This window comes from Eriocheir sinensis, unplaced genomic scaffold (genome assembly GCF_024679095.1).
Source record: "Eriocheir sinensis breed Jianghai 21 unplaced genomic scaffold, ASM2467909v1 Scaffold865, whole genome shotgun sequence".
NCBI lineage: Eukaryota > Metazoa > Arthropoda > Malacostraca > Decapoda > Varunidae > Eriocheir > Eriocheir sinensis.
Window position 1 is genome coordinate 64,745 of NW_026112236.1, and position 9,737 is coordinate 74,481.

At 41.5% G+C, this 9,737-nt stretch overlaps 1 long non-coding RNA gene across 1 annotated transcript; it reads right to left on the minus strand.

Moving 5' to 3' along the window:
• Positions 1 to 178: 178 nt before the first annotated feature.
• Positions 179 to 3,468, minus strand: LOC126994750 (uncharacterized). Its single transcript, XR_007749545.1, has 3 exons — positions 1,954 to 3,468; positions 1,824 to 1,888; positions 179 to 1,628 (listed from the first exon to the last, which is right to left on the minus strand). It is a non-coding gene; the product is annotated as an uncharacterized LOC126994750 (long non-coding RNA).
• Between the last annotated feature and the right edge of the window lie 6,269 nt (positions 3,469 to 9,737).

Genomic DNA, 9,737 nt, shown 5'->3' on the forward strand with positions numbered 1-9,737 from the left:
GGAAACATACTATACTATAGGAAACCCTTACCAAGCACATGCAACCTCTACCAAGCCTTACCTCATAAAATAATCTACCAATTAATATATTTGCCTACTCTAACAGTCTACATTTATGTATTAATTTTTATTGTGTCATTTTAGTGTTGATTTGTATGTCTGTTGTTGATTGTATAATTCCAAGGCTGAAAAGGTCCGTAATTGGGTTCTCAAGGGTGTTTATTTAGGTTGATGGTACAGAGGAAGGGTCACATCTCCAACCGGGTCATAAAAGCACCCCTGCCTGTATATAACACCTCTGAAAGCCTTGTCAAATATGTGTTTTTTAGGTTGATGGTACAGAGGAAGGGTCACATTTCCACAGATCATAAAAGCATCTCGGAAAATGCCCAAACCTCCACTGAAAGCCTTGTCAAATATGTTTTATTTTTTTTACGTCATGGCCTATTGCGCCGGTAGGCTTCTTCCCGGTGGATCCTGATGGTCGGCCCAAGGCTTCTTCCCAGTGGGGCCTGATGGTCGGCCCAGCCCGTTCTGGCGCAGGCAAGTGTTTATAGTGGTGCCATCTTGCATTGGCTCATGCTGCCCTCCCGGAGCTCATCTTTAATCCTAGAATCTAGAGTCCGGGTTGATAGGTGGTCTTCTGGACAGCACGTGGGTAGTTTTAACCCGGTAGCAGCGAGGATCATGTTTCTTAATGGTCCCTCTAAGTGAGAAAAATGGGAAAAAATCATCACTCACACAAACCATTTCATAATAATATATATCAGCATTTGTGATAATTTTATGTATCATCTATTTTGGGGGGTTTAAATCATGGCACAAATTTGGCCCATCGCTGCTACACGTTAAAGCCACAAATTTGGCCCCTCGCTGCTACCGGGTTAAGCCACTTGGCATCTATTGGTCTGGGTAAGTTATATTTTATTGGTGAACATTGTAAAGTAAGTGTTTTTTCCTTCATAGCCGGAGAACAGATGCTGCCACTCAGCCACTCAGCCCTTGGAAACTGCAAATAGCTTAAATTCATGTGAGGATCTAACCTAACTCCCAGCTTAACTCAGCCCTTGGAAACTGGAAATAGCTTAAATTCATGCAAGGATCTAACCTAACTCCCAGCTCAACTCAGCCCTTGGAAACTGGAAATAGCTTAAATTCATGTGAGGATCTAACCTAACTCCCAGCTCAACTCAGCCCTTGGAAACTGGAAATAGCTTAAATTCATGCGAGGATCTAACCTAACTCCCAGCTCAACTCAGCCCTTGGAAACTGGAAATAGCTTAAATTCATGTGAGGATCTAACCTAACTCCCAGCTCAACTCAGCCCTTGGAAACTGGAAATAGCTTAAATTCATGCAAGGATCTAACCTAACTCCCAGCTCAACTCAGCCCTTGGAAACTGGAAATAGCTTAAATTCATGCGAGGATCTAACCTAACTCCCAGCTTAACTCAGCCCTTGGAAACTGGAAATAGCTTAAATTCATGCGAGGATCTAACCTAACTCCCAGCTTAACTCAGCCCTTGGAAACTGGAAATAGCTTAAATTCATGTGAGGATCTAACCTAACTCCCAGCTTAACTCAGCCCTTGGAAACTGGAAATAGCTTAAATTCATGCAAGGATCTAACCTAACTCCCAGCTCAACTCAGCCCTTGGAAACTGGAAATAGCTTAAATTCATGCGAGGATCTAACCTAACTCCCAGCTCAACTCAGCCCTTGGAAACTGGAAATAGCTTAAATTCATGCAAGGATCTAACCTAACTCCCAGCTCAACTCAGCCCTTGGAAACTGGAAATAGCTTAAATTCATGCAAGGATCTAACCTAACTCCCAGCTTAACTCAGCCCTTGGAAACTGGAAATAGCTTAAATTCATGCGAGGATCTAACCTAACTCCCAGCTCAACTCAGCCCTTGGAAACTGGAAATAGCTTAAATTCATGCGAGGATCTAACCTAACTCCCAGCTTAACTCAGCCCTTGGAAACTGGAAATAGCTTAAATTCATGCAAGGATCTAACCTAACTCCCAGCATAACTCAGCCCTTGGAAACTGGAAATAGCTTAAATTCATGCGAGGATCTAACCTAACTCCCAGCTCAACTCAGCCCTTGGAAACTGGAAATAGCTTAACTTGTGAGGTTCTGTCTACATATATCTATATTAATTTCATCTATAGCTTATCTTGGTCATTATTCTGCTTAGATGCTTATTACTGACTTAATAACAATGAGTCTATTCTTATGTGAGGAGAACTGTGTGTAGGAAGGGATTGAGTGAGGGAGTCTAGCCATCTGCAAAGGACTTGTATTCAGAATTTGCTATATATTTAACACTTGAAAGCTTATAATTAGTACCGGGAAAAATTCAAGGGGCTAAACCATCACATTGAAAGAGGGAGGGTTGACCTAGGAGAATGAATTAGCTCCCCAGCCACCCACAAACTATTTATATAGAGGGAATTTGACTGTTTGGAAAAGTCCCGTGCTGTCAGAATTTACTATGTATTTACTGTTGAAAGTTCAGACTTGTTTATAATCTAAGTTCCTGAGCATATCAATGAACAAGGATTGACCGAGAATTAATTATGTCCCCAAACAGTATTTAATAGGATCAATTAGTGATTAATTACCCAACACAGCACTCAGATATATTAATACTGACTATGTATCCAAGTTCCAAGGCATCAGATTGAGTGAGGCCTACAGAGATTAATTACACCCCCAAAGGAAGAATTTTAATTGCTAAATCCAGTTGGTATAGAAAGAGAGAGGATCGAGGTTAGGTTGAATATGGAATGACTATATAGGCCTACACAGAATCACAAAAGTAGCCTATAAGTATTGCAAGTAATTTATAAGAACAGTTCATAAGGAAGAATTTTAATGTCTAAATCCAGTTGGTATAGAGAGAGAGAGGATTGAGGTTAGGTTGAGTATTATGGAATGTAGGCCTACACAGAGTCACAAAAGTAGCCTATAAGTATTGCAAGTAATTTATAAGTGGGGAAGGATTGGTCAACAACCTCATGGCCCAGAATCAGTCAGCATGTGTTAGTTTCCCATCTGAGCTCAGCATATGGGGGTTTATTAAGTCAGTAATGTTAATTCTCACTCAGCATAGCCTGTGTATCAATGCTGACTATTTTGAACTCAGGATGGTCAAGATATCAGCATGACAGCATTAAAGATTCAATGATGTCAGGCTGTACTCAGCATGACCGATTTTTTCATACCAATTCTATGCTATAAATATAATATGCTGACTTTGTTAATCTGAGTTTAGTAAGGATTTGATCAGCATGGCTTAATTAACATACAAGTTACAGCATGGCCATTTTTTATGCTCAATTTATATCAGCTCAGCATAAACGTTTTTGAGTGCTGTACGTGACCTTCCTTTAAGTCAGCATGCATTAATTGTCTGAAGCCAGTATCCATGGCCTCGTCCAACTCAGCATATGTTGTTAAATAGGAAGATTTTTGTAGCGATATGCTTCAGCTCGATCAGCATGTTATCAGCATATGTATGGCCTCTATTTTCAGAGCTCAGCCTAGGCTTGATTGTTATAGATGTCTTGTGGCTCTCAGCATTCAGCATGGCTCAGCTAGACTCGATGAAGAAAAGTGATATATGAAGTCAGCATTTTAAAGTCAGCATCTCTCTCTCTTCCCGTATTTAGGGGGTAAATCTTACGAACGATCTTCCCATCACGGCTTAATTCGATATCAGCCCTTAATTGGTGTTACCGTTAAGTATAGCATTAAATATTATGCATGCAGGGGGCGAGAAAGGTGGAAAAAGAGTAAAATATGACAAGGTGGAAGCATTATTATGGCAAGCGGGCGGTGTTGCCATTCTGAAAAAAAAAACGTTATTTTTTCGTAAGTCTATAAGATTATTTCAGCTATCCCTCGTGTCTTGGTATGCTAGGTCACAGGTTAAGTCATGCAATAAACATGTTCTGTACGGGTGTGGTGACTCCGGAAACGATATATCAGTAGTGTACGCGCTGAGGTGACCGATCAGCTGATTAAAACAGCTGATTGGGTACGCGGAGGTTTAAACATTACGTCATAGCTTTCGGATAGGTTTTAATTTACAGATTTACACAGAAAATCAGACCCCATGGTCCAGACTAAGTGGCCTGTCCTTAAACTAAGTGATTCAACATTAATCCGATGGCTCCATAACGTTGCATTTCAACTCTAGTTAATATATTGAGTTGAAGGAAGTGACGGCCGAGCTTGTTTTTAAAGGAAATCAATCGTGTGACCACTGAAGGAAGGCAGGGAGCTTATTCCATTCTCGCACTACAACGTTGATGAAGAAAAATTTGGTTCAGTCTGAATTTACTTGTCTACATTTGAGCTTTACGCCTTAATTTGTTCCTCGTACGCAAAGTGTCATCGATCATTAACAATATTGATCTGTCTACATTCGTGAAACATATGGAGCCAAGCTCAGCAAATTCAGCATGGCCCAGAATTTCTTTAAGTCGGCATGGTCTGAAGTCAGCATGGCCTAGCTGGCTCGATCCCTCAACTCAGCATGTCGGTACAGGAAGCTTTTTTGTAGCGATATGCTTAATTCACCTCAGCCTATGACCTTTTCTGAGCTCAGCATACTACTACTACTACTACTACTACTACTACTACTACTACTACTACTACTACTACTACTACTACTACTACTACTACTACTACTACTACTACTACTACTACTACTACTACTACTACTACTACTACTACTACTACTACTACTACTACTACTACTACTACTACTACTACTACTACTACTACTACTACTACTACTACTACTACTACTATTACTACTACTACTACTACTACTACTACTACTACTACTACTACTATTACTAGGGTTTAATTATGAACAAGTCAGCAATGCTCACTCAGGATGGCCCCTAGCTGTTTCTCAATGCTGATCCTATTTTGAACTCAGCATGCATTAAAAAGTTACTGATTTCAGTCTGTATAACCACTCTGAGCTCAGCATGGTGGTCTATATATGACAGCATGATCGTTTTCTTGATATGCTGAGTTCGGAGTTCAACATGGATTTAAGTTAAGATTAGCATATGAGTCAGCATGGCCATAAGTTTAAATCAGCTTGCATAAGATCGAGTCAGCATGGCTATCTCTTTCAATGCTGACTTTTTATAGGCTCACCATAGGAATTATACAAGTGAACAATGCCGTCATTGAACTCAACTTACTGCATATATTGTGACCTTTATTTCAAGTCAGCATGCATCATGAAGTCAGCATGTGACCGTAAGTTTAAATCAGCTTGATAGCATAAGATATAGCATTTCAGCATATATCCTTCAACTTAATATCAACTAGAGTAGAAATGCAACGTTTTGGAGCCTTCTGATTAATGTAAAATCACTTAGGTTTAAGGACAGACCACCAAGTCTGGACCATGGGGTCTGTGTGGTCTGATTTTCTATGTAAATCTATGTAAAGGTTGGAACAATTAGTTTTGAGGTACAACAATGAGTTTTCCTGTTCCAACGTCCATCTTTCCTTATTAAATATTTCAAAGCCATTATTTACACGGTTATAGGTTTAATTAAAGAGAAAAAGCGATATAATTACCAGTTTATACAGGAAGAAACGTTGTAACCAATGGCTTTAAGATCTAATTAATACGTGATTCATTTCCCTTCCTCCCTCCCTCTATCTCCCTCTCCCTCCCTCCCTCCCTCCATGCTTCACTTAAGGGAGACTACTAAGTGTATTAAGAACTCCCTGAAGCCATTATTCCCACATATAAGCTCATTACATAATATTGTAAGCCCGTGCTGAAGAGTGATAGGATTTTATACTTTCTGCAGTTTCGTTCACAACATGTGCCGAGACCCAGACCCAGACCAACCCATTAATAACGAATAATAATGATTCCAAGGCCTTACCGCTGTTATTAAGGCCCCGGCAGGACTTAATTGGGGTTTACTAATGACAGGACACGCGATAAAAGGGCAAAGGGGCAGTTAAATAGAGTAATTAATGTTTCCGAGGTTAAACTAAAACTATTTATGTCAGCGATAATATACCTAAGCACTGCAAAGAAAGCCCTATTAATTAAACATTTCGACCCTATCTCTAAATAAATCTAGTTATTGGAGCGGAAAAGACAGTTCCAGGGTCATTTAATTCAAGTACGAGAATCTATTGAGCTGGCAGGAATCAGCTCGCAGCCGAAAAATAGCTCGCAAAGGGGACTTGAAACTGCTTAATTTTCAATATATCACTCACTGCTATCGTTTAACTGTCCCTTTGCGACTTCAATACACTGCAAATACATCAGATAAACACTTGAAATCAGTAGAAGGCTTTAAAACAAACACATAGGAGATTACATAGGAGGAACTACTCTGAGCTGATACTCACTCCTGGTTTGGGCAATCTCAACGCTTATATATAGATCACAGGTGGTTAAAGAGACTTAAATCAAGGCAAATTAAGACGTTTTTTGCTGTCTTTACCCCATTGGACATGTGTAGTGGGTAGTATCGCAACTTATTTCCCCGAGGAGGCATTTCTCGTACACACCCGGCCCCAGCCGTGGAGGGAGGAGGCTGGTGTGTTATTTTTGTGTTTTTTGAAGCGAATTATCCTGTTGCCGAGGGAGCCATGCATCTAGAAACGGTAAATAGTCCCTTGTGATTGTTTTGGGCGGGTGAGGGCAGTGAATTAAGGCTTGTAATAGGTGGAAATAGGGAAAATGTATCGGTGGGGGAGAGGTGGATTTAAATGGCCGCCGTGGTCGTGCAGAAGTTCATCGTTTTTTACTGATTTCCGGTAAACTAGAGTACGTAGCGGCACGGGGCTTGAAGGGCATGCCGACACGTGCATTGCATTCCTGTGTGTGAAGTTGGAGAGCGGGATATAAGCCGGTAAGGTCAGAAAGGTCACGTATATAACTGGCTTGGGGTGTCCGGCTCCATATATGACCTTAATTATTAATGACCTCTAAGACCTTCGGGCACTATGATAGGGAGAACTGAGATGAATGACCTAATTTATGGGGTCAAATGAGGTGTGAGTGTCTTAAATGTTGAATTATGGGCGTTTAGCGGTGAGGTCATAAGGGCGTGACGGAGCGAACCATATGTGACGTATTAATATTATATCAGTTATCAATAACACCTAAGAACTTTGAACACTATGAGAGGGAGAACTAAGCTGAATGACCTAATGTATGGGGTCAAATGAGGTGTGAGTGTCTTAAATATTGAATTATGGGCGTTTAGCGGTGAGGTCATAAGGGCGTGATGGAGCGAACCATACGTGACCTTATATCCGTGAGTTTTGACCAGTGTAAGATGCCTGGGTACTCCTATATTAAGGGTTAGGGTGTATTTGTGTTGTATTATTGCAGATATGGGGTGAAGGGAAGGGGAGGGAAGGGAAGGAAGGAGAGGGAAGGAAAGGGAAGGGAAGGAAGGAGAGGGAAGGAAAGGGAAGGGAAGGAAGGAGAGGGAAGGGAAGGAAGGAGAGGGAAGGGAAGGAAAGGGGAGGGAAGGAAAGGAAAGGGAAGGGAAATATTGAAGGTTAACGTGAGCTAGAAGTGTTTCAAGGGTGACTCGTCTAGCGGGCGGGGTGAATTTTACGAATTTTTCAGATTTATTTATTTCAGTGTTATTTCTCTTGATTTTTTTGCGTTTTCATCGTCATGGTTGTGATTTCATGTGTGTCTGAGGTGGTATTGATGGTGATTGTGGTGATTTTAGGTGATGCATGTGGTGGTGATGACCCGGGGTGGTGAACCTATTAACTCTAAGGGGGAGTATGTAGGTTAGCGTTGTTGACTTGACCACATGTGCTTACCCTAGGCCATCGGGTGTCATTCTAGAGTTATACATGCTCCTGGTACTGTGAAGGCTGGCATGAACCTGTATTTTGCCTGTCAAGATTTACTTTGGTCTCACAGGAGGTTAAGGTTAAAATCTAAGTTTAATCCAAGGTTAGGATAACTTAGTGATGACCAACATCTTATCCTAGACCTGGGGGCTTCGTGGTGCAGTGGTTAGCAGTTAGCACACCCGGCTCACAACCGAGAGAGCTCGGGTTTGATTCCCGGGCAGAGTGGGAAAATTTGGGAGGCTTTTCCGATACCCTATGCCCTGTCCACCCAGCAGTGTACCAGGTGTTAATTGGGGGTTGTGTCCCGTCTCCTGGGATCTGTTCACTTCTTTAATTCCTTCCCCTTCTGTCTCTCTCCGGCATATGACCACAGATGTTGCGCCGACTAAATGAAATTTTCCAACTTTTTTATCCTAGACCATCGGGTGTTATTCTGGAGGTCTGCTCATGATACCGCGAGGGCCGGAATTGACCTATTTTGTCTGTCAATTTTTATCTTGCTCTCACAGGAGGTTATGTTAAAATCTAAGTTTAATCCAAGGTTAGGATAACTTAGTGCTGACCGGGCATTTTTTTTGTTAATGTTTCCGATATTTTTCAGCCCTTGAATATATAAATAAGTGTGAAATGATGAGACTTGGGTGTTTTTTTCTGGAATAACACCCACTTGTTTAGGATAAATAGGCAGGATAGGCCTCTCACCACACTGCCGTTGATGTCACTGGCGGGAGAGGTGGCTACAGTCATCTCCATACTCCCCGCCTCTTAAAATATTGTCTTGGGGTGCAACGCTGTATATATTTGTTTTATTTCATTGTGGTAGTAGAGCGCACGGCAGGTACGATTAACCCGGTAGCTGTGGGGATCATGTTTCTTAACTTGGTAGCAGTGATGGGTCAAATTTGTGTCTTTACCGTGTAGCAGCGACGGGCCAAATTTGTGGCTTTACCATGTAGCAGCGATGGGCCAAACCTGTGTCTTTACCATATAGCAGCGACGGGCCAAATTTGTGGCTTAACCGTGTAGCAGCGACGGGCCAAATTTGTGTCTTTACCGTGTAGCAGCGATGGGCCAAATTTGTGGCTCTACCGTGTAGCAGCGACGGGCCAAATTTGTGTCTTTACCGTGTAGCAGCGACGGGCCAAATTTGTGGCTTTACCGTGTAGCAGCGACGGGCCAAATTTGTGGCTTTACCGTGTAGCAGCGACGGGCCAAATTTGTGCCATGATATAAACCCCCCAAAATAGATGATACATAATCTGATCACAAATGCTTTATATATAATATGAAATGGTTTGTGTGAGGGGTGAATTTTTTCCATTTTTCTCGCTTGGAGGGACCATTAAGAAACATGATCCCTGCTGCTTCCACCACTAGGTTTAAGGCCCTTCCCTCTAAGCGAGAAAAATGAGAAAAAAATCATCACTCACACAAACCACTTCTTAATATATATCAATGCATTTGTGATCAGTTAATGCATCATCTGTTTATTTATTTATTTATTTATTTATTTATTTATTTATTTTTACGTCTTGGCCTATTGCGCCGGTAGGCTTCTTCCCGGTGGATCCTGATGGTTGATGGTGGGGTTTATATCCTTCTTAATATATCAAGTTACATATCATAGCAAGAATTTGGCCCGTCGCTGGTACACTGTAAAGCCACAAATTTGGGCCCTTGTTACAACCAGGTTAAGTTAGGTCTTGTTAGGATAGCTCAGCAAGTTTGGGCAGGTTAGGATAGCTTAGATTTAATTCTCTAAATATATGGTCTTGGGGGGGCACACCTGGAGATACATTTCTGTTTATATTGTGTTTTGTCAGTGGCTTGCTAAGGCTAGATTAGTTTC